Source organism: Stenella coeruleoalba, assembly GCF_951394435.1.
Source record: "Stenella coeruleoalba genome assembly, chromosome: 14".
Taxonomy (NCBI): domain Eukaryota; kingdom Metazoa; phylum Chordata; class Mammalia; order Artiodactyla; family Delphinidae; genus Stenella; species Stenella coeruleoalba.
In genome coordinates, this window is record NC_137160.1 from 39,885,085 (window position 1) to 39,907,260 (window position 22,176).

Sequence of the window (22,176 nt, forward strand, 5' to 3'; positions counted from 1 at the left end):
TTTACACATGTTAGAAAAGAATCAGTCTGTGACAAAGGGAAAATGTTAAAAACTGGTCCTTCAGGACATTTGCTTCCAGGAAGATGGAGTAGATGTACTTTTCCTTATTCCTCCCACTAACTACAACTAAAAATTCTGGAGAGTGCGTATGAAACAAACATAAGAAGACTCTTAAATGTGGAGAGAAGAAGGCAGACTGGCAAGACCTCAGGCCCTGAGGAACAACACAATGGTGACTACCCTGGGTTTTATTTTTGCCTCATATATCCCAAACTTGGAAGTGAAGAAGCTGGCCAACTGGAAATGCCAACAGGCACAGACCAAAAAAAGCCCAACAAAAGCCTGCTCTCTCTAGCCAAAGGACCAAAAAAGGGACATCTTAGCAAGACAGAAAATGCTAAGGGAAAAAAATGACTACTCCAGACAAAAACCACAGAAAAAACTGTGGCCCACCCAGGCCAGCAAAGGTCAGGTAGGTAGCTTAAATTTCCATATACTCACCAGGCTGTAACAAGGCACCCCAACCCCATCCACACTAGACTGGTGCTAAGGAGGCCAAGTAGGGAGCCCAGGCTTTCATCCATGTCAGCTGGTAACAAGGCACCCTTCCATATCATGTCCCCTGAGAATCCTGGACCTCTAACCCCATCTGACAGTAACAAAACACTTTACTTCTTGGGTCAAGGGAGGCCAAGTGGGGAGGCTGTACTTCTAATCCCTCCTAGGAATAACAAGGTAGCACCACATGCCACCCCTACCCCTGCTGGAGTGGTGTCAAAAAAAAGCCAGCTAAAACAAAGGCTTAAATAAGATCCAGAATTTCACAGAATATGAAAATTTCCAGGTTTTAATAAAAAAAAAAGACACTCACCATACCAAAAGCCAGGATGACCTCAAACTAAATGAAAAAGACACTGATACCAACACCAAAATGACAGAGATGTCAGAATTATCTGAGAATGATTATAATGCAGCTGTGACAGAAAGGCTTCAACAAGAAATTTCAAAATAAATAAATGAAACAAATAAATAACCTCAACAAAGAAACAGAAGATACAAATAAGAACAAAATGGAAATTTTAGAGCTGAAAAATACTGAAATAAAAAGCTAAGTTGATGAACTCAACAGCAGAATGGAAGGGACAAAGAAACTCGAAGATACAAAAACAGAAATTACTCAAACTGAACAACAGAAAGAAATAAACTAAAGAAGAATTGACAACCTTAGGAACCTGTGGGACCATAACAAAAGATCTAACATTCAAGTCATCAGAGTCTTGAAAAGAAAGAAAGAGAGTTTGCTGAAAAAGCACTTGCACTCAGGAAATAATGGTGAAAACTTCCCAAATCTGGAAAGAGACACAAACCTACAGGTTCAGGAAGCTGAGTGAATGCAAACAGGATAAACCCAAAGAAATCCAAACCAACATTTATCACAATTAAATTTCTAAAAACTAAAAATAAAGAAAAAATCCTGAGGACAGTGATAGATAAAAGACACCTTAACTACAGAGGAAAAACTATTCAGACAGTGGATTTCTCATCAGAAACCAGGGAGGCCAGAGGTAAGTGGTACAACATTTTTCAAGTGCTGAAAGAAAAGATCAACACAGAATCCTATACCCAAAGAAAATATGCTTCAGGAATGAAGAGCAAATCAGGTCATCCCCAAATGAAGGAAAACAAAGAAAATCTGTGGCCAGCAGACATACCCTTAAGAATGGCTAACGGAAGTTCTAAAAAACAAAAAAGGAATGATAAGAGAAGGAATGCTGACACATCAAGAGAAAACACAGTAAGCAAAAATACAGATAAATAGGCTTTCCTTCTCCCCTTGAGTTTACTAATTTATGTTTGTGAAAGCAAAACTATATAACACAGTGTCTAGCGCACTTGTAAATGTTTTTAAAAGAAATAAATACAATTGTATTAAAATGTGGTCAGGTAGGGCTTCCCTGGTGGCGCACTGGTTGAGAGTCCACCTGCCGATGCAGGGGACACGGGTTCGTGCCCCGGTCCGGGAAGATCCCACATGCCGCGGAGCGGCTGGGCCCATGAGCCATGGCCACTGAGCCTGCGCGTCCGGAGCCTGTGCTCCGCAACGGGAGAGGCCACGACAGTGAGAGGCCCGCGTACCACAAAGAAAAAAAAAAATGTGGGCAGGTAAAGGGATGTATAGGGAAGTAAGGTTTCTGCGCTTCATCTGAACAGGAAAAATGATGACACCACTAGACAATGATTAGCCAGGTATATATAATGTAATACCTAAATCAACCAGTAAAAATATTTTTAATTTAAAAAAACTATACAGGGCTTCCCTGGTGGCGCAGCAGTTGAGAGTCCGCCTGCTGATGCAGGGGACAGGGGTTCGTGCCCCGGTCCAGGAAGATCCCACATGCCGCGGAGCGGCTGGGCCTGTGAGCCATGGCCGCTGAGCCTGCACGTCCGGAGCCTGTGCTCCGCAACGGGAGAGGCCACAACAGTGAGAGGCCCGCGTACTGCAAGAAACAAAAAAACAAAAACAAAACAAAAAAAACTATACAAAGAAATACACTCAAAAACAGTATAAATTAAAATGGAATTGTAAAAAAAAAATGTTCAAGTAACCCACAGGAAGCTGGGAGGAGGAGCAGTGGGGGAATACCCAGAGAAACAAAAAACAGAGGGAATAAACAAAAAATTAAATGGCAGACTTAAGCTCTAACAGATCAATAATAACATTCATTGTAAATGGTCTAAATGCATCAATGAAAAAGACAAAGATTGCTAGAATCAACTAAAAAACATGATCCAAGTATATGCTGTCTACAAGACACTTAATTCAAACATAACAGTTTAGGCAGATTGGAATTAAAAGAATGGAAAAGGATATAACATCCAAACAATTAAAGGAAAGCAATCAAAGGAAAAAGAAAAGTAGCAACTATGTTAATATCAGATAAGAGTAGAATTCAGAGCAAAGAGAATTACTAGAGACAGAGAAGGACATTATGTAGTGACAGAAAGTGTCAACCCACCACGAAAACACAGCAACCCTAAATGTGTATGCAGCAGAGAGCTGAAAAATATGTAAAGCTAAAAACTGATATAACCTAAAAGGAGAAACAGACAAATCCACAAATATAGTTGAGACTTCAACATCCCTCTCTCAAGAGTTGATAGAATAGCTAGGTAGAAAACCAGCAAGGGTATAGAAGAACTCAACAACACTATCAACCAACAGAATCTAAACAACATATATGAAATTTATAAAACACTCCTCTCAACAGCAGAAAACACATTCTAACCAAGTGTCCACAGAACATATACCAAGACAGACTATATTTTAAGCCATAAAACAAGCCTAAACACATTTAAAAGAACTGAAACATACAGACTGTATTCTCCAACCACAACAGAATTGAAGTAAAAACCAAAACCAGAAAGATAACAGGAAAATCTCCAAACACCTGGAAACCAGACAACACACTTCTAAATAATCCATGGGTCAAAGTCTCAGGGAAATAAAAACATACTGAACTGAGTGAAAATAAAAATAAAACAGAATTTGTGGGACACAGCTAAAACAGTGCTTAGAGGAAAATTTATACTGCTAAATGCCCCCGTGAATGTAAATGCAAAAAGTCCTCAACAAAATGTTAGTAAACTGAACTCAGCAAAATATAAAAGGGATAATATGGGGCTTCCCTGGTGGCGCAGTGGTTGAGAGTCCACCTGCCGATGCAGGGGACACGGGTTCGTGCCCCGGTCCGGGAAGATCCCACATGCCGCAGAGCGGCTAGGCCCGTGAGCCATAGCCACTGGGCCTGCGCGTCCGGAGCCTATGTTCCGTAACGGGAGAGGCCACAGCAGTGAGAGGCCCAGGTACCGCAAAAAAAAAAAAAAAAAAAAAAAAAAAAAGGGATAATACACCATGACCAAGTGGGGTTTATTCCAGGAATGCAAGGCTGGCTCAATTAAAAATCAATCAAAATAATCCATCACATCAATAGGCTAAAGAAAAAAATTACATGAACATATAAAGATCAATGCTCAAAAAGCACTTAATGAAATTCAACACCCATTCATGCCAAAAACTTTCAGAGACAGAAACAGAAGGGAATGTCCTCAACTTGATGAAGAGCATCTAGAAAAACCGTACAGTTAACACTATATTTAATAGTGTGTAGTATAAGTACCTGACAACTAGCTTTTTTGATTGTACAATGTAAATGCCTGACATTAAGCTTTTGATTTCCCAGGCATCCAGTTCAAAGACATCCATCTTGAATAAACACATTGCCAGCTACACAGCTAGATAAAGAGCCATGCCGCCCCACCCATAAAGTTACTTTTTTTTCTTTAAGAAAGCTCTAGTCATTAGATAACTGACCATTTGACAGCTTGCTTTTCCCTTCCTGTGACCTAATTCCTGCTCTTATGTCTTACATTCACCAATAAAGAGAGAATCTACAAAACCCTATGCCCCTCACCATCAACCCCACAAAAAAGCAGAAACCCAGGTCTGCACTCTTTACCCACAACCTCGTTGTGTGGCCTCAGGCATGCCAGGTACCCTCCTCCAGGACCTGTAAGTAATAAACCTTTTCTTTTCAAACTTCCCTTATGGTTGTTGCAGAGGTGTGTCTTACAATCACTGTAAGAGCACAAGGGCCAGTCCAGACACAAAACTGGCTCCTCCAGAAGGGGAAATGTCTGTGCGGGGGCTCACCACAGGCCCAGGTGAGTACCAGTCATTTCTAGCCAATAGCATCACTATGGATTGGCAGAGACTGACCCAAAACATAGTGAAAGACTGAATGCTTTCTCCCTAAGATCAGAAACAAGGCAAAAACGCCCTCTCTTATTATTCTTATTAAACATAGTACTAGAAGTTTTCGCCAGTGCAATAAAGCAAGAAGAGGAAGTAAACAGCATGCAGATTGAAAAGGAAGAAATAAAACTGCCCCTATGTAGACAAGACATGGTTGTCTACTTAGAAAGTCTGAAGGAATCTACAGAAAAACTCCTAGAACTAAAAAATGGGTTCCACAAGACTGCAGGATACAAGATCAACATAAGAAAGTTAATACTTCTACTAGCAATAAACACATGGACACCAAAATTTAAAATACAATACCATTTTTTAACATCTTTATTGGAGTATAATTGCATTACAATGTTGTTAGTTTCTGCTTTATAACAAAGTGAATCAGGTATACATGTACATATATCCCCATATCCCCTCCGTCTTGTGTCCCCCTCCCACCCTCCCTAATCCACCCCTCTAGGTGGTCACAAGCACCGAGCTGATCTCCCTGTGCTATGCGGCTGCTTCCCACCAGCTATCTATTTTACATTTGGTAGTGCATATATGTCAATGCCACTCTCTGACTTCATCCCAGCTTCCTTCCCCCTCTCCGTGTCCTCAAGTCCATTCTCTACGTCTGCGTCTTTATTCCTGTCCTGCCCCTAGGTTCTTCAGAACCATTTTTTTTTTTAGATTCCATATATATGTGTTAGCATATGGTATTTGTTTTTCTTTTTCTGACTTACTTCACTCTGTATGACAGACTCTAGGTCCATCCACCTCACTACAAATAACTCAATTTCGTTTCTTTTTATGGCTGAGTAATATTCCATTGTATATATGTGCCACATCTTCTTTATCTATTCATCTGTCGATGGACACTTAGGTTGCTTCCATGTCCTGGTTACTGTAAATAGTACTGCAGTGAACATTGTGGTTCATGACTCCTTTTGAATTATGGTTTTCTCAGGGTATATGACAGTAGTGGGATTGCTGGGTCATATGGGAGTTCTATTTTTAGTTTTTTAAGGAACCTCCATACTGTTCTCCATGGTGGCTGTCTCAATTTACATTCCCACCAACAGTGCAAGAGAGTTCCCTTTTCTCCACACCCACTCCAGCATTTCTTTGTAGATTTTTATGATGATGGCCATTCTGACCAATGTGAGGTGATACCTCATTGTAGTTTTGATTTGCATTTCTCTAATGATTAGTGGTGTTGAGCATCCTTTCATGTGTTTGTTGGCAATCCGTATATCTTCTTTGGAGAAATGTCTATTTAGGTCTTCTGCCCATTTTTGGATTGGGTTGTTTGTTTTTTTGATACTGAGCTGCATAAGCTGCCTGTAAAATACAATACCATTTTCAATTGTTCAAAATACAAATACTTACATGTAAATCTAACAAAAACCCAACAAAATCTAACAAAACATAGACTTGTATGATAAAACTACACAATGCTAATGAAAGAAATCAAAGAAGATCTAAATAAATGGAGAGACATACCATGTTCATAGATTGGAAGAAACAACATAGTAAGACAACAATTCTCCCCAAATTGATATATAGGTCTAATGCAATTCCTATCAAAATTCCAGTAGGACTTTTTATAAATATAAACAAGATTATTCTACAATTTATATGGAGAAGCAAAGGAAAGAACAGCTAATACAATTCTGAAAAAGAATGAAGTGGGAGGAATCATTCTACACCTACTTAAGACTTATTATATTGCACAGTAACCAAGACTGTACAATACTGGTGGAAGGACAGACACATAGATCAATGGAACAGAACAGAGAACCCAGAAATAAACGCATATAAGTATACCCAACCGATTTTTTTTAACATACATAAAAGCAATTCAATGGAGGAAACAATGTTGCCTTTTCAACCAATGGTGCTATAATAGCCAAAACTGGAAACAACAAATGTCCTTCAAAAGGTAAATGGTTAAAAGAACCATAAAAGTACATCCATACTATGAAATACTACTCAGCAATAAAAAGGAAGCAACTATTGATACACCCAATACCTTGATGAGTATCCAGAGAATTATGCTGGGGGGGGCGGGGCATGGGGGGCAAAAGCCAATTCCAAAAGGTACTTACTATATGACTCCATGTATAAAACATTCTTGAAAGGACAAAATTATAGAAATGGACAACAATCACATCCTGATTGTCAGGACTTAAGGAGTGTATGGAACTGGGAGGGAAGAGGGTATGGCTATAACAGAACATGCAGAAACCCTGTGCTGATGGAAATGTTCTTGACTATATCAATGACACTCTCATGGGTCTGATATTGCACTACAGTTTTACATGATACCACTGGGAGCAACTGGGTAACGGGTACATGGGATCTTTCAGAATTATTTCTTGTAACTCCATGTGGATCTACAATTATGCCGCCAAAAAAAGTTTAATTTAAAAAAGCCCAGAGTTTGGGCTTTTTGAGCACTAGCTGTCCCTAACTCCTTGCTTGGTGCCCTGAAATAAATGCTGCACTTTCTTTCATCACACACACACAAAAAAAAGCCCAAAACTGGACCTTCACTCTCTACTCTAAGATTCATCACCCAAATGTTAACACTTCAGAATAGATCTACCTTCTTAACAACTCTTTATTAATTTTGGCTTTGTGGTGGACTGCGGACACATAGATATAAACGTAAAGTATTATCCGTACCCTCAAACACCATAAACTCAAGTAGAGTGACAAACACAGGCATAAATCAACAGTGAAAGACTTCATAAAGGAGATGAGATTTGAGCAAATCCTTGAACAAGAGGTAGCACTTCCACAAGTGGAAGCGGAGATGGGGATGTCTTGGGAAGAAGAAATCTTATGTAAAGACTCGGAGCTAAAGATAAACACAGTGCCTATGAAAAAAGGGGCATGTGTGTTGTGAAATAACAAAAAGATGGAATAAGCAGTGTGGGGGTAACAATGGAAGGTCCCCAAAGGCTGGAGCGAGGAATGCAAATGAGAGAAGACTTCCTTACCAACCCAGCCAACCAAAAGCAAGCAGCTCCCCACCACCACACAAACACAGTCTCTCCAGCACCCTTTACCTTTTCTTTCTAGCACTCATCACAAGTTTAATTATTATGTACTTACCTGCATGTTTATCTAATGCTGTCCAACCCCAGTTATCTTGAGTATCTACCACTGGACTGGCACACAATAAGCGCCCAATAAATATTAACTGAGTCAATGAACGAACAGCAAGTATTCACTTCTAGTTCCCTTCTATGCAGTTGCCCCAGTCTTCTTTCCTGCAGTATCTGTCACTCCGTGCACCATGGTCCCTCTCTGACCCACTGCCTCTTTTAGCTAATCTCTCCTTTTTCCTAGCCCCTCCACCTCAGCCCAGCTCTTAACCCATAATAAAATAAAAACTCAGTATATTTTAAAATACTGGTTCACATTTGCAATGTTGTAACCCTCTTCTGAATCTCAACCAATTAAGAACTGTATCCCAAGAATCTGCTACTGAAAACAAAGTACTACAGTTGTAAGTTGTTACAGAAGCGTAATAGATGTATATATTACATAAACAGACAAATACCAGCAGAAATAGCTATTCCTGTCAGGGCCTTACTTTCCTGAATATGAGAGTCTTTTCCCAGTATTAGATGATCCTATCTGGTCTATGGAAAGCTGCCCACTGAAGACAGCCAGGACAGTACTCCTCAAGGCTACCAAAGTTACACAAAACAAGGAAAACAGAGAAACTGACACAAACCAAAGACTAAGGAGACATGATGACTAAATACAATGTGGTGCAATGTGGTACCCTGGACAGGATTCTGGAACAGAAAGAGGATATTAATGGGAAAATTGGTGAAATCCTAATAAAGTCTGGAATTTAGTTTTTTAAAAATAATATACATACACATATACATATGTATGTGGCACTAAGATATGATTAAGATTCAAATGTATAAATATTATTTTATATTATTAAAAAGAGAAAGAGATAGGGCATGCAAGGGAACCAGGAAATGAAACTCAGGCCAGGGTAGCTGGGGCTTAGAGCTGAAAAGCTACACACAGACCTACCACCTTCATTTTGATTCTGGTCCTATGCTCTTACCCGCTGCCCTGAATATTACCTTGCCTGAATTGCTTGGGATTAACTACTTTTGACTTCTGAACAGGCTCATTAATATACTCAAGAAGCATTTATTGAGTGCCTACTGCTTACCAGGCACTGTGCAGTCTTTGAAGATACATGGCTGGAAAAGGAAGACACAATCTCTGCTCTCATAAAGCTGACACTCTACTACAGAAGCCAGGCATTTAACAAGTATTTGTGTAAATGATGAGTGTTCCCAAGGCATTCAAAGTTGGCTTAAGAGCCCTACCAAACAATCCATCAGGACATTTGTTAAACCCAGTTATCACTGGTGTTCTGAATAAGGCCTTCAGTATGAAAACAAATCACTTGAGATCTGAGATCTATCACCTGTGACCTGTTGAATCACTTTAACAGATACTCATTCAGTTGATGTGGCTTGGGACCTGAGATTCTGCATTTCTTCCAAACTCCCAGGTGACAGAGATGCTGCTGCTGGTTCACGAACCACACTTTGCATTAGCAAAGCACTGAAGGTACCAAGGAAACATCCCTTAAACTATAACATAGAATGCAAGCTCCATGAAGCGAAGAGACATTTTGCCTCTCCTATTCACCATGCTATACCCAGGACTTAAAACTATGCCTCATAGACATATGGCACTCAACAAATATTTACTGAATAAGCCAATGGATATATGGTCTAGACAAGTGCTGTTCAATAGTAACCACCGGTCACATTTGGCTACTGAACACTTGTAATGTGGCTAGTGAATTTTCAAAACTTTAATTTTAATTAATTTAAATAGCCACATGTGGTTAGTGGCTACCACAATGGACAACCCAAGTCCAGACACAAATGTAATGTAAAAAGCACTGGATTAATAAGACCTAGGTGTGAACCCCAACTCTGCTGCTTAGCTTGCGCCCTGTAAAGTTACAACTTCTTAGGGCCTCAACTTCATTTGTGAAATGAGGACAAAATACCCACCCATCCCACCCCACCCTCTCAGAGTTCTTGACAAGAATTATTATAGATCAGTGTGTTGATATTAAGCACAAGGTATGATCTCTGCCCTCCAGAAACAGTTCACAATCACAAAGACTACTCTGACCATTGCCCACACTTGCCAGAAAATGCCAAGCCCGTCTGGTTAGCTTAGCGGCTCTGTGAATGAGGCCAAGGTCACAAGTTCGGAGGAGGGGGCCTTCACTTAGCAAGGTTGACCAGGTAAGAGAGGCAATGACACTGCAAATCATCACAATTCCTGGCAAATCTTTAAATGGGCATTGCACTGATTATGGGTGAGTAAATGACATTTCATTCATTCATTCTTCCAGGAAGCTGTACTACATTACCTAACGCCCGCTACTTCCCAACCACAGACGTCTGCTAATTCACGGCCGGGTCCTCTTCGCGGGTAGTGGGCCGGAAGCCCCCAACCCGGGCCGCCCGCGTGTCCTCCCCTCCCGCGTCGCGCCGGCCGGGCGGGGGTCAGCCTGGCACCGCGGCTCCAAGTACCACACCGCCGGACCGAACCCAGGAGCCATATTTAGCTGTATTTTGGTCAATAAAACAAACTTCCGTCTTCTAAAGAAAAACGGTTCTAACTCAATGTCAAACTAGGACGGAAACTCGCTTCTCGCCGCAGCGGCCAACCAGAGACGCCGCGTGTCCAGCAGCCTCCGAGTCCCCGACCCGGACCCCGCGCCCAGCGAGCCCGCGCCCCGGTCGCGCCGGCCACAAAGGGACAGGAGACGCGGACGCGGCCGGGCCTCCTCCGCCTCCTCCTCCCCCGGCTCCGCGTCAGCGGCCGCGGCTCCGGGACGGCCCGGGCGCGGGCGGACACTCACCTCGGTCCGCACGCGGCGGCGGCGGCGGCGGCGGGCGCTCCTCGGGGCCGGCCCGGGCGGTCGCGGCGCGGTCCCGCGGGCCGCAGCGCGGGCGCTACTCTCGGGCCGCCGTCCGCCGCGCCGCCTCCTCGACCACTGCCGGCGGCTCCCCCGGCGGGCGGGCGGGCCCGACGCGGGCCCCGCCTCCGCCGCGCCTGCCCCCTCCTCCGCGCGGGGCCTCGCGGGCTCGGCGCGCTACTCCGGGCCACCCCGCATGCTGCTGCCGCCGCAGCTGCTGCTCGCTTGGGACCGCCTCAGCGCGGCGGTCCGGGGCCGCAGGGCCGCCCACGCAGGCCGCTTGGGCGCGGTCCTCCCCGCTCGCGGCGTGCTGGCGGCGGCGGCGGCCCGTGCGGCTGCGCGGGGGAGGCGGGGGCGCCGCGCGCTCACCCGGATGCGGCGCCCCCGCCCCTGCGGCGAGCCCACCTCGGGGCCGCGGCGCTTCCCTCGGGGCTGTGAAGGTTCCGGCTTCTCGGCGCCTCTACCTCTGCCTGTCCCACCCGCGGGGAGGCGCGGAACCCGGGCGCCGGAGCAAGGGCCTCCGGGCGGCGCTGCCGGTCCTGTCCCGGGCGGGAGCCTGGGTCTGCGACGGGCTCGGCCGTGAGGTCCGGCCCGGGTGGTCTCCACCTGAACCTGTGCACGGACAAAGGGGCTGCCGCCGCAAGTGAAGTACAGCTTGGGCCGTTTCACGTCGAGCAGGTCGCGGGGTGGGAGGAAAGGACGGTGCCCTCACCGCGCCGACGAGATCTTCGGATCGATCCCGGGGCCGAGGCCAGGTTGTTCCAGACCCGCGAGCGGCCGACGAAGACTCGGAACTGGAGGACGGTCAGCGGCCCCTTGGTCTGGCCGGGCTGAGCGCTGCGTCCGGCGACAGGGATGCAGGAGGTCCAGGACCCAGGGTGGGCGGCGAGAGGGGAGGCCACCGACCGGCAAAGCCGGAAGAGGCAGCCAGGCCTTGGGGGACAAAAACAACCCCGGCCCCCGCAGGATGGGGGCTGTTTAGGGCAGTGTCTCCCTTGTCGTTCTGAGAGGGGCCCTTCCACTGTGCCCCCTTGGGAAACACTCTTCCTTGGCACTAATTCCAGTACCTAGCCGTACCTTAACCTGAAGAGGAGACGCAGCCTGGTCCTCTGTCACTCACTAGGCATGACCAACTGTTATTTTAATAAATTTTCTACTTGAATCATTCAGAGGTTTTTGTGTCTTGCTTGCCAGCGATGAAACTAATGTTTATAATATTTAAATGGTCCCATTTTTATATTTTAAATAAAGGTATGTTCGCAGAAAAAACCAAAAGGCTGGAAGCAAATAATGTTACTGAAGATTATCTGTGGAATTTTACTATCCTATTTTGTGCTTATCTACATTTTCCAAGTATTCTAAAATAAAAGTTAAAAGTTGCTTTTTAAAAGTACTTACATAATATTTTGAAACAAAGTGAATCATGATTGGCCTGTTAATGTACCACAAGGGAACTTCACTTTGAAGTTTTTATCTTTTTAAAAAATAACCGTGTTTAGGAAAAAAAAAGATTTTTTTGTTTCTTGGGGAAAAAATGGTTTGCAAATCGTATATCTGATAAAGGACTTGTATTCAGAATATATAAAGAACTCATAACTTAATAAGACTAATAATTGAATTTTAAATGGATAAAAGGATGAAATAGGCATTTTACCAAAGAAAATATTTACATGGTCAACAGTAGCATGAAAAGATGTTCAGCATCATTAGCGACTAGGGAAATGAAAATCAGAACCACAATGAGAAAGCTCTTTGCACCCACTACAATGGCTGTAATAAAAACGACTGATGATAGCAAGTGTTGCTGAGGAGATTAGAGAGATTAGAACCCTAACCTACATTTCTGATGGATATGTGAAATGGTACAGCCACTTTGGAAGTTTGTTAAAAAGGTACTTAAAAAGTTATACGTAAGAGTACCATATGACCCAATGATTCCACTCCTAGGTATATACCCCCCAAAACTGAAAACATGTTCATATAGCAAGTTGTATATAAATATTCATAGGAGAATTATTCATAATACTTGAAAAGTAGAAACAATCCAGATGTCCAGCAACTGGTGAATGGATAAACAAAATGTGGTATGTCCATACAGTGAATGCTATTCAGCAATAAAACAGAATGAAAGATACATAGAAGATATGTGGAAGATACAACATAGAGGAACCTCAAAAACATTAAACCAAGTGAAAATAGCCAGATGGGTGGTGATCATGGGTTAGGTCAGGCAGTAGGCATATGTCAGCATGGTGAGGGCGGTCCTGGGTGTGGTAAATGTGGATCATAAGCAGTCAGGAGGGTGCCTTGCTTTGGATCTGGTGATAAGAGCAGTACATTTTAGGCATTTGTAAGGGGCATGGGCAGGTAATGGTCACTAATTGTTGTATTACTGCACTGGATGTCTATAGCCAAAAGCCCCAAATCCTGGGAGCTTAAAACTACACATTAGCTTCTGTCCCACAAGCCATGTCATTTGAGGAAGGGGGACGGGGGTGGGGGTGGGTGGGGGGGCGGTCCATCCCAGGCTGGAGAAGAATCCAGAGCAGCACATGGTTCCTCCTTGGCAGAGACAGAAGGACATGTGGCATATTGTACATGGTCTCGTAACACTTCCTCACCAAGTGTCACTTTTATGCATGCATTTCATTGGCCAAATCAAACGACCTGCCATATCTAACTTTCAAAGAAGCAGGGAAATGCAATAAATCCCAGCATTGTCCCCAGAAGGCAGAGAGCTGCAAAAATTTGGATTATAACATTAATGACTATCACAAGTATCAAAATTGAAGGATAACTTTTTTAACTTTTTATTTTGAAATAATTATAAATTCATAGGAAGTTGTAAAAACTGTACAGAAAAGTCCTTTGTACACTTCACCCATTTCCCCCCAATGGTTACATCTTATAACTGTAACTTATAAAAAAGCTATAAACTTGTAACTATAGTACAATGTCAAAACCAGGAAGTTGGTATTGGTACAATATGTGTGTATAGTTCTGTGCCACTTTATCACATGTGCAGTTTCCCATAACTATCACCAGCATCAAGATACAGAACTATTCCATTACCACAAAGATCTCCCTCATGAACTTCCTTCATAGTCACACCTACCCCTCCCCCATCCCCACTATCTCTAACCCCTGGCAACCACTATCTGTTTTCCATCTCTATAGTTTTGTTATTCAAGGATGTTATATAATGGAAGCATACAGTATATGACCTTTTGAGACTGGCTTTTTTTTTTTTTTTTTTAACCTGGCATAATACACTTCCACATGGTTGGGTTGTTTTGTTTGTTTTGTTTTTGCTAGTCACCTGTCAACTAGGCCAGGATGAAAGTGCTGGCTCCCCACTTGGTCTTCTCTGACATCACCCCAGCAGGGGTTAGAGGGGTCATGAGTGATGCCTTCTAACAAAAGGGTGAAGGTGGGAGTCCCTCTTTTCAGCCTTTGCTGACTGGGACAGGGGTGAGGTCACATTTTTTTTCTGCAGGGTTTGGCTAGAATAGGGTAGTTACTGGTCTAAAAGTTGTCTACGTTGCCTCTTTCCCAGTCCTTTAGCTAGTGAGAGCAGGCATTTCTTGGGGTTTTTAAAAAATTTGTTCCTGTGGTGTTTCTAGTTTGCCAGCTTCTCTAGCCTAAGATATATGAGGCAAGACAAACAAACAAACCAAACACACAAACAAAAAAACAACACGGAGAACTCATTGTCCTGTCATTCCTCAGATCCCAAGGTCCTTAGTCAGTTGTCTTCTTCTCTCTGCCTTTCACAGTTTTCTCTTGTTTGTTTCATATACAATGTCCAGGCCTTTTAACTGTTCTTAGTGGGAAATGTACTCCATCCACACTATTCCATCTTGGGCAGGAACAAGAAGTTGAGAATAAAGTTTTAAAACATAAATTAGAGCAGATTGCAGATTATTCCTATAAAAAAAGTCACTCCCAGTTTTTTGCATTCCAATAGGCTTTTATGAGTCAGAGAGGAAAGGGAAGATTTATTGCTGGTTTATTGGGAATTCCACACATATACTCTGGAGACTTATATGGGCTATAATATCATACAGGAAAAAAATAGGTGAAATCCTGGGAACTGCTAGATCAGAGACTCAATGCAGTCCGAGGTCAGCAAGCATGGAGGAGTGGAAAACTTGAGACAGCTGGTGAGAAGAACAAGCCTGAGACTCTGCAGGTGGAGAAGGCTCAGCGTGTGCCATTTGGGCACATGGCCAATGAAGGTAAAGAAGGCAGTGACAGAAGTGAACCTAAGAAACTGAAAATAATACAGTCAGACCAGACACCAGTATGAATTTTTTTTAAGGTTAAGGAGAGCAGGAGTCAGAATAGCAGCTAAAACCTAAGTCAGGTACAAAAATCATCAAGGGCAATGGAAGCAAGTCTTAGTGGACAGTAGATTTGGGTGGGCAGTCGTCACTTCAAAGGAAATCGAATGGAATGAACCTGAAATGAAGAGAAATGGAAGAGATGTTGGGTTCTCAGTTCAAACTGAGTAAGTGGAGTAAGACAACCAGAGGGGTTTTTTGTTTGTTTTGTTTGTTTGGCCATACCCTGCAGCATGTGGGTTCTTAGTTCCCTGACCAGGGATGGAACCCATGCCCCCTGCACTGGAAGGCAGAGTCTTAACCACTGGACCACTGGGGAAGTCCCAACCTGAGTTTTAACACATGTGAATTCATGGTATCATCAGATGGCATTTAGGAAGACTCAGTGAAAAAAAACTTGGTAAGTAGCACAGGGTGGAGGAGAAGACTGCAGGTCTTGTCCAGCTAAGAGTGGTTTTGAGAGATTTATAAAATACCTTTTTGTGGCCCCTTCTTTCCCCTAGTCATAGCTTCCCAGTCCCCCAGGGCACAAGTCTATGTGAATAATTATTTACACATTTCTAGCAAAGGAGTGAGGCACTGCTTTTATAGCTTTAGGCCCAAAGGAGGGTGTGGTAACAGAAGCTATGTGACTAAGAGCAATACCCTCACATATGCCACACCACCTGGCTAAGTGACCCTTGAGACAGTTTCTATTAGCTCTGAGGATTCTGAATACAGTCTGTCTTACACTGCCCTGCCATGTTGGCCTTCCTGAAACACCAAGTTCATGAAGTCATTCTGTCCACACACACATTACTCAAGCCATCCAAGCTCTTCACAATCTTGTCCCATTCTTATCAGTCCCAGCCCTCTTGCCCACAGCTCCCCCATAAGAATTCTCTGCTCCAGTCATACCACACCCACTTCAGTGTTCCCTCTCTCCAGATTTATTATGCTGCTTATTTCTTCCTTGCCTACTTTCCTCCACCTACCTTAATCCCTATGGATTCTTTCACAGTGCAATTTTCTTTACCATCTATCACCTCTTCAGTTGGGTTGATCTCTCTCTCTCTCCTTTTTTTTTTGAATTCTTATAATTTCATCATCTGGGGCATTTTTTTTTCCCCACACAAATTAGCTGCCTCATGATATGATAGCTATAATGTTTTATGTGTCTATGGCTTATATCACCTCCTAGATGGTATGCACTGTACTTTGCACATTTTAAGTACAATAGTAATACATACATATATAAAATACATACATATGATAAAAAATTCAAATAGGATAGGAAGATATGAAACAAAGGCTTAAATTTTTTCCACCAAATAGCATCCCCAAAGGTAACTACCTTTAACTAATTCTTTTTGGTGGTTGCCACCCCACCTCTCTGATGGATATCTCCCCTAATTCTAAATAGTATAGTTCCAATTCTTGATTTATCAACTTTAGACAGTGTGTGTCAATTTTTGTGACCATACAAACAATCCCCAAGTCATTGTTTACAACAAACACTTATTGCAAGCTCACAAGTCATTGGCTGCCACCATGCTGGACTTGGTTTGGCTTGACTCTATACGTCTTTTTATCTTGGGTCTTGGGCTAAAGGAGCGTCTATTATTATTTGGGATATGCTTTTCCCACGGCAGAGGGCCACAGCTGAAGAGAAGTAACTGAGGGCTTCCCTGGTGGCGCAGTGGTTGAGAGTCCGCCTGCTGATGCAGGGGACACGGGTTCGTGCCCCGGTCCGGGAAGATCCCACGTGCCGCGGAGTGGCTAGGCCCATGAGCCATGGTTGCTGAGCCTGCATGTCCAGAGCCTGAGCTCCGCAACGGGAGAGGCCACAACAGTGAGAGGCCCGCGTACCACAAAAAAAAAAAAAAAAAAGAAGAAGTAACTGAAACACATGATACTTCTGAAAACCTCTGTTCAGAGCTAACCAGTGTCACTTCCACCCACGTTTCATTGTTCAAAATAATTCATATTGCCAAGCCCAGGGTTGATGGGGATAGGCATGAAACTATCTATGCCCTATCAGGAAGTATGGCAAAAATCATATGACAGAGAGAGTGGATATATTATCTACTACATAGAAGGAGCAAAAAGTTGGGAACAATAACATCTACCACACACAAGTTTTTTATTGATTTCCACATATCAAAGAATAGGAATTGGGCTCATTAACACCACCTCTGTCTCCCTCCTTTCAATATTTTGTTAGTTGTATTATAAGTACTTCTTCTACTGGCTTACTTTATAACCTTAAGTTATAAAAAGAAAGTACTTTCTTGGCTACTCAACTTTAGGCAGTATCTCTCAAGTCTTCATTATAAAAAATGAGGATATGTATACCCTGAAACTTTTACATCCTCTCTTCCCTTTCCATCTCGTAACTTATACATTATAAAGGTTTATAACATTTCCTTCTGTTTTGAAACTACAGTTAGGTTTTCTATGCTTTGTGTATAAGTTGATTCAAAAAAGTAAAATCCAATAAAGGGTGCTTGAAATACTAAAATTGTGTACATATTATTTTCTGCAGAATCAAGAAATGTAGGTAGACTTGTGGAGAAGGAAATGTACTTAGGCTTTTCCTAAATATGTATAGATTCAAAAATAATATTTCAAAAACCAAGATAGAATGTTTTATCCTTCATTACACTCCATAAGCTATTCAGAATCATGTTACATTTAATTTGTTTTATATAGGCTGTGATTTTGCTATAGAGCTTTTTATTTTTCAGAGTTTCTGTTTGCCTTACTTTTTTCTTATTGACAGAAGAAACAATCACCTTCACTCTATCACTAAGTTCATATAACTTTTAAAATAATACTTATTTGTTGAGGTGAATTCATTTTCCTATCAAATACATTTGTCTGCAAGTCTTCTAACTATATGTTTCACTTTGGACCAATTGCCTTTATACCTGCTGCCCAACGAACAGCCTAGGGATTCTTTTTATTGCTATTCTGAGTTGTGGCCATTAATTTTTGGATTTTATATCTTCATCTTTTTTATTTCAATTTTCATTTTCTTAAAGCATATACTCAAGTGATTTTTTTTCCATAAAGGGAGGTGAATGTTGAATTCTTTCAATGTGATTTGCAGACTGGTAAATTGGCTAGATATAGAATTCTATGTTCCAAACAATTTTCTGTTAGTATTTTGAAGGCATTGTTCTATGGTAGTCCAGCCTAAGGGTAGAAAATCTGAAAGCCAATATGATTCTCATCCTTTTCCCAATGAGTTGTTTTTGCTCTCAAGAACATTGCCTAATCCAAACATTGCCTAATCCAAGGTCACAAAGACTTGCTCCTGTTTTCTGTTTATTCTATTTAGAGTTTTCTCTTTAACTTAGTGAAATTTCATAAGGATATGTAAGTTCACAATGAGTGCTGTTCAAAAAGCAGTCAACTATTTAACCAACCAGGATATTTTTGATATCCTGTTACATGATCAACAGTGTTGAAGACATGTGGGGTACATACAAGAGGAACACAGTTATTTCTCAGAGAGCTTCAATCTATAGGAGGACATTTGTGGTCAGGCTAAAGAATAAATCTTAACTGGCTCTTACGTAATGGAATCTATTTTTTATTTATTTATTTATTTTTGGCTGTGTTGGGTCCTCGCTGCTGCGCGCGGGCTTTCTCTCTAGTTGCGACCAGCGGGGGCTACTCTTCGTTGTGGTACACAGGCTTCTCATTGTGGTGGCTTCTCTTGTTGCAGAGCACAGGCTCTAGGCATACAGGCTTCAGTAGTTGTGGCTCGCAGGCTCTAGAGCACAGGCTCAGTAGTTGTGGTGCATCGGCTTTGTTGCTCCGCGGCATGTGGGATCTTCCTGGCCCAGGGCTCGAACCCAGGTCCCTTGCACTGACAGGAGGATTCTTAACCACTGTGCCACCAGGGAAGCCCTGTAATGAATTCTTAGTAAGCCAGATTGCATTCAATCATTTATTTTGTGTCTGATGAGACTGTGTAAGGTAAAAGCTATTTATTTTTTCACCTCTGGTAAAAAAAATGTTAAATTCTGTGACTTTGTGAGGAGGAAACAAAGTCAGCCTTTCCTTTGCTCTATTGCCTCTTTTTGCTGAAAATTACTTTCTTCCAGCCTAAAGTTACCTTTGTACTAATCATTGTCCATTACTGTCATTTAAAAATAATTTTTGAATAAATATTTCAAATTATTTATTTAGTAAATGATTACAGAAGTTGAAATTCTTTCTTTTCATTCTCTCTTTTTGGCTTCTCCTGCAACTTGATCACATTTACAATGAGCTTCTTGCTGGCTTGGTTTGTCTTCTTGAGACTACTGTTATACTTTCTTTTAGGATCATAGAACTCACATCCCCTAACCTAGGTATCTATACCAGCAAAGAAAATAAAACCATGACCATTTTTGTCCTTTTCCTGTAGGTATACTCCTAGATCATTTAGACCACGAAGGCCAGATTCCTGCCATCACAGTGAGTAATGACATGATCTCCTTTTAAAGTTGATGAGAATAAATGAAATATGATTGGAAAAAAAGACCCAAGATGGTTTCACCAAAAAGTAAAGTGAGAGTACTACCTCCAAATGTCTTTATAATCTGTGTCACCAATTAAAAAAAAAAAAGACAATCAAGGAATATTTTAAAGAAATTGGTATTTAAAAGCATGGAAAAAGAGCTCACCTCTTTTATAATAAAATCTTGAGATACCTTAAATTCATGTTTCTCAATCTTTAGTATGATTCAGAATCCTCTAGAGATGCTTGTTAAAAATAGGATCCCACCTATTTTTAGGGTCCCAGGGTGGGACTCTATTCTCTGGGTCCCACCCTGGGAGTATCTTGGAGCAGGTAGAGCAGGCTCTATCCACTCCCAGCCCCAGACATCTTCCAGGAAATTTTTTGAGAATTTTTTGGATAGATCTCTATCTGGCAGTTTAAAACCTGAGGATCTGTATTGCAAAAGAACAGCTGAACGCTATTGCCAAACAGCTGCCACCCAGCCCACACCCTCAAAATGTGTTGTATGTTCTCAAGGCTTTGCAATGTTTATCTCTCTTTGCATATCTGTTAGTAACTCAGACAACTGACTGTTGTTGTCTGTTAGATAAGATAGGACATTAATAGTTTCCTCTGGGAGTTTTCTCAACCTCCCTTTCAGACAAATTGTTAGAAGACAAATCTTAAAGCAGAGGAAACTGAAGTCCTAACAATGGACATGTGTGTACACATACAGCCTAACACACACATAAATCACACTCTTACGTATACACATATGTGCCACAGACTTTATACTTTAGAGATGAAGGTTTATAATGAGACAGGAGTTTCAGAACTTCCTTCTAATATGTGGCTAATCAGAAAATCTTGTAGACATGAGAAAATGAAATAATTTGAAAGACAACTGGAAAATGAGATAACATATTAGGATTTCAGGATACAGAGAAACTGTATGGTCATTAAATCCCAACCTTTCTGTGATGGTTTAATGTCCTCCCTAACACACTTATGAGTGGTCACCACCTCAGATTTGAATTTCTCAAAGTATGGAGAATTCAATGACTCCAGAGGTCACTCATTCCACTTTTCTTATAGGTCCCTTAGAAATTTCTTCCTTACGTTGACAGGAAATCTGTGTCCTTTAGTTTCACTTTAACATCTACTTCGTCTGACATTGATACAGTTATACCACCTATTTTTGTGTTCTGGGTATTTTTTCTATCCTTTCATTTTTAACTTTCTGTGCCTTATGTTTAGGTATGTCTTTTGAAAATGGCATATAACTAGGTTTTAAAAGTCTCTGCAGTAAACATTGTCTTCAAGACTGAGTTTATTCTATTTAGAATTATATTTGAACCTATTCCTACTTTTATTTAATACTTTCCTATTTTTCTGGTTTTGTTTCTGGTGTCCTTTTTTGTCTTTTAAAAAAATTCATTCTGCTTTTCTCCTTTCACTTTATTTTTACCCATCTAGTAATTTGGAGATTGTATATAATATTTCTATTTCTTCTAGAAAGTCTAACAATGTTTAGATTCACTAACTATGGTTTGATACTTGCACTGAAGTATCTCTCTTTGAGAAAACTCTAGTCAAATCCTTTACCCAATTAAAAAAATGGGTTATTTCCCTTTTTATTATTTATTATAAGAGATTTTTATATACTCTAGATACAAGTCCCGTATAAGCTATATGACTTATAAATATTTTCTTCCATTCTGTGGGTTGTTTTCTCACTTTCAGAATGGTGTCCACGGAAGCACATTCTTTAAAAAAGTTTTGCTGAAGTCCAATTTATCTGCTTTTTCTGTTGTCACATGTGCTTTACACATCATATCTAAGAAAACATTGCCTAATCCAAGGTCACAAAGACTTGCTCCTGTTTTCTTCTAAGAATTTTATATTTTCAACTTTTTCATTTAGGTCTTAAATCCAAGAGTTAATTTTTTAATATGGCATAAGAGTCCAACTTCATTCTTTTGCCTTTGGATATCCAGTTATCCCAGACCCATTTTCTGAAGAGATTATTCTTTCTCCTAGTGGATTGTCTTGGTGCCTGTTATGAATTAAATGTTTGTGTCTCTCCCAAATTCATATGCTGAAATCCTAACCTCCAATGTGATGATCAAGGGATGTCTTTCCAGTTATTTAGGTCTTCTTTAATTTCTTTTAGTAATATTTTGTAGTTCTTAGTGTCCAAGTCTTCTTTTGTTAAATTTATTTCTAAGTATTTTATTCTTTTTATTGTTATTGTAAATGTACTTTTTTCTTAATTTTATTTATGATTATTTATTGCTTATTTACAGAAATAGAGTTTTTGCATGGTGAAACTGTATCCTGAAATTTTGATGAATGCATTTATTAGTTTTAATATTTGTGTGTGTGTATGTGTGAATGTCTCAGGATTTTCTATATGTAAGGTTATGTCATCTGTGAATAGAGAGAGTTTTACTTCTTCCTTCCCAATGTGGATGCCTTTTATTTCTTTTTCTTACTTAATTGCCCTGGCTAGAACCTCCAGTATAATGTTGAATAGCAGTGACTTGTTCCTGATTTTGGGGGAAAACATCGTGTT

General features: G+C 41.3%; 1 protein-coding gene across 3 annotated transcripts in view; it reads right to left on the bottom strand.

Annotated features, from left to right (window-relative positions):
* Positions 1–22,176, bottom strand: part of GALNT1 (polypeptide N-acetylgalactosaminyltransferase 1) — a 184,780-nt gene that overhangs the window by 116,134 nt on the left and 46,470 nt on the right. For 2 of the 3 annotated variants that reach the window (XM_079943526.1, XM_079943524.1), the window contains exon 1: positions 10,728–11,439. The exons of the other annotated variant lie outside the window; for it this stretch is intronic. The gene's annotated coding sequence lies outside the window, so the exon portion shown is untranslated. Of the gene's footprint in view, positions 1–10,727; positions 11,440–22,176 lie in introns of those variants that run through there. 3 annotated transcript variants of the gene reach the window in all.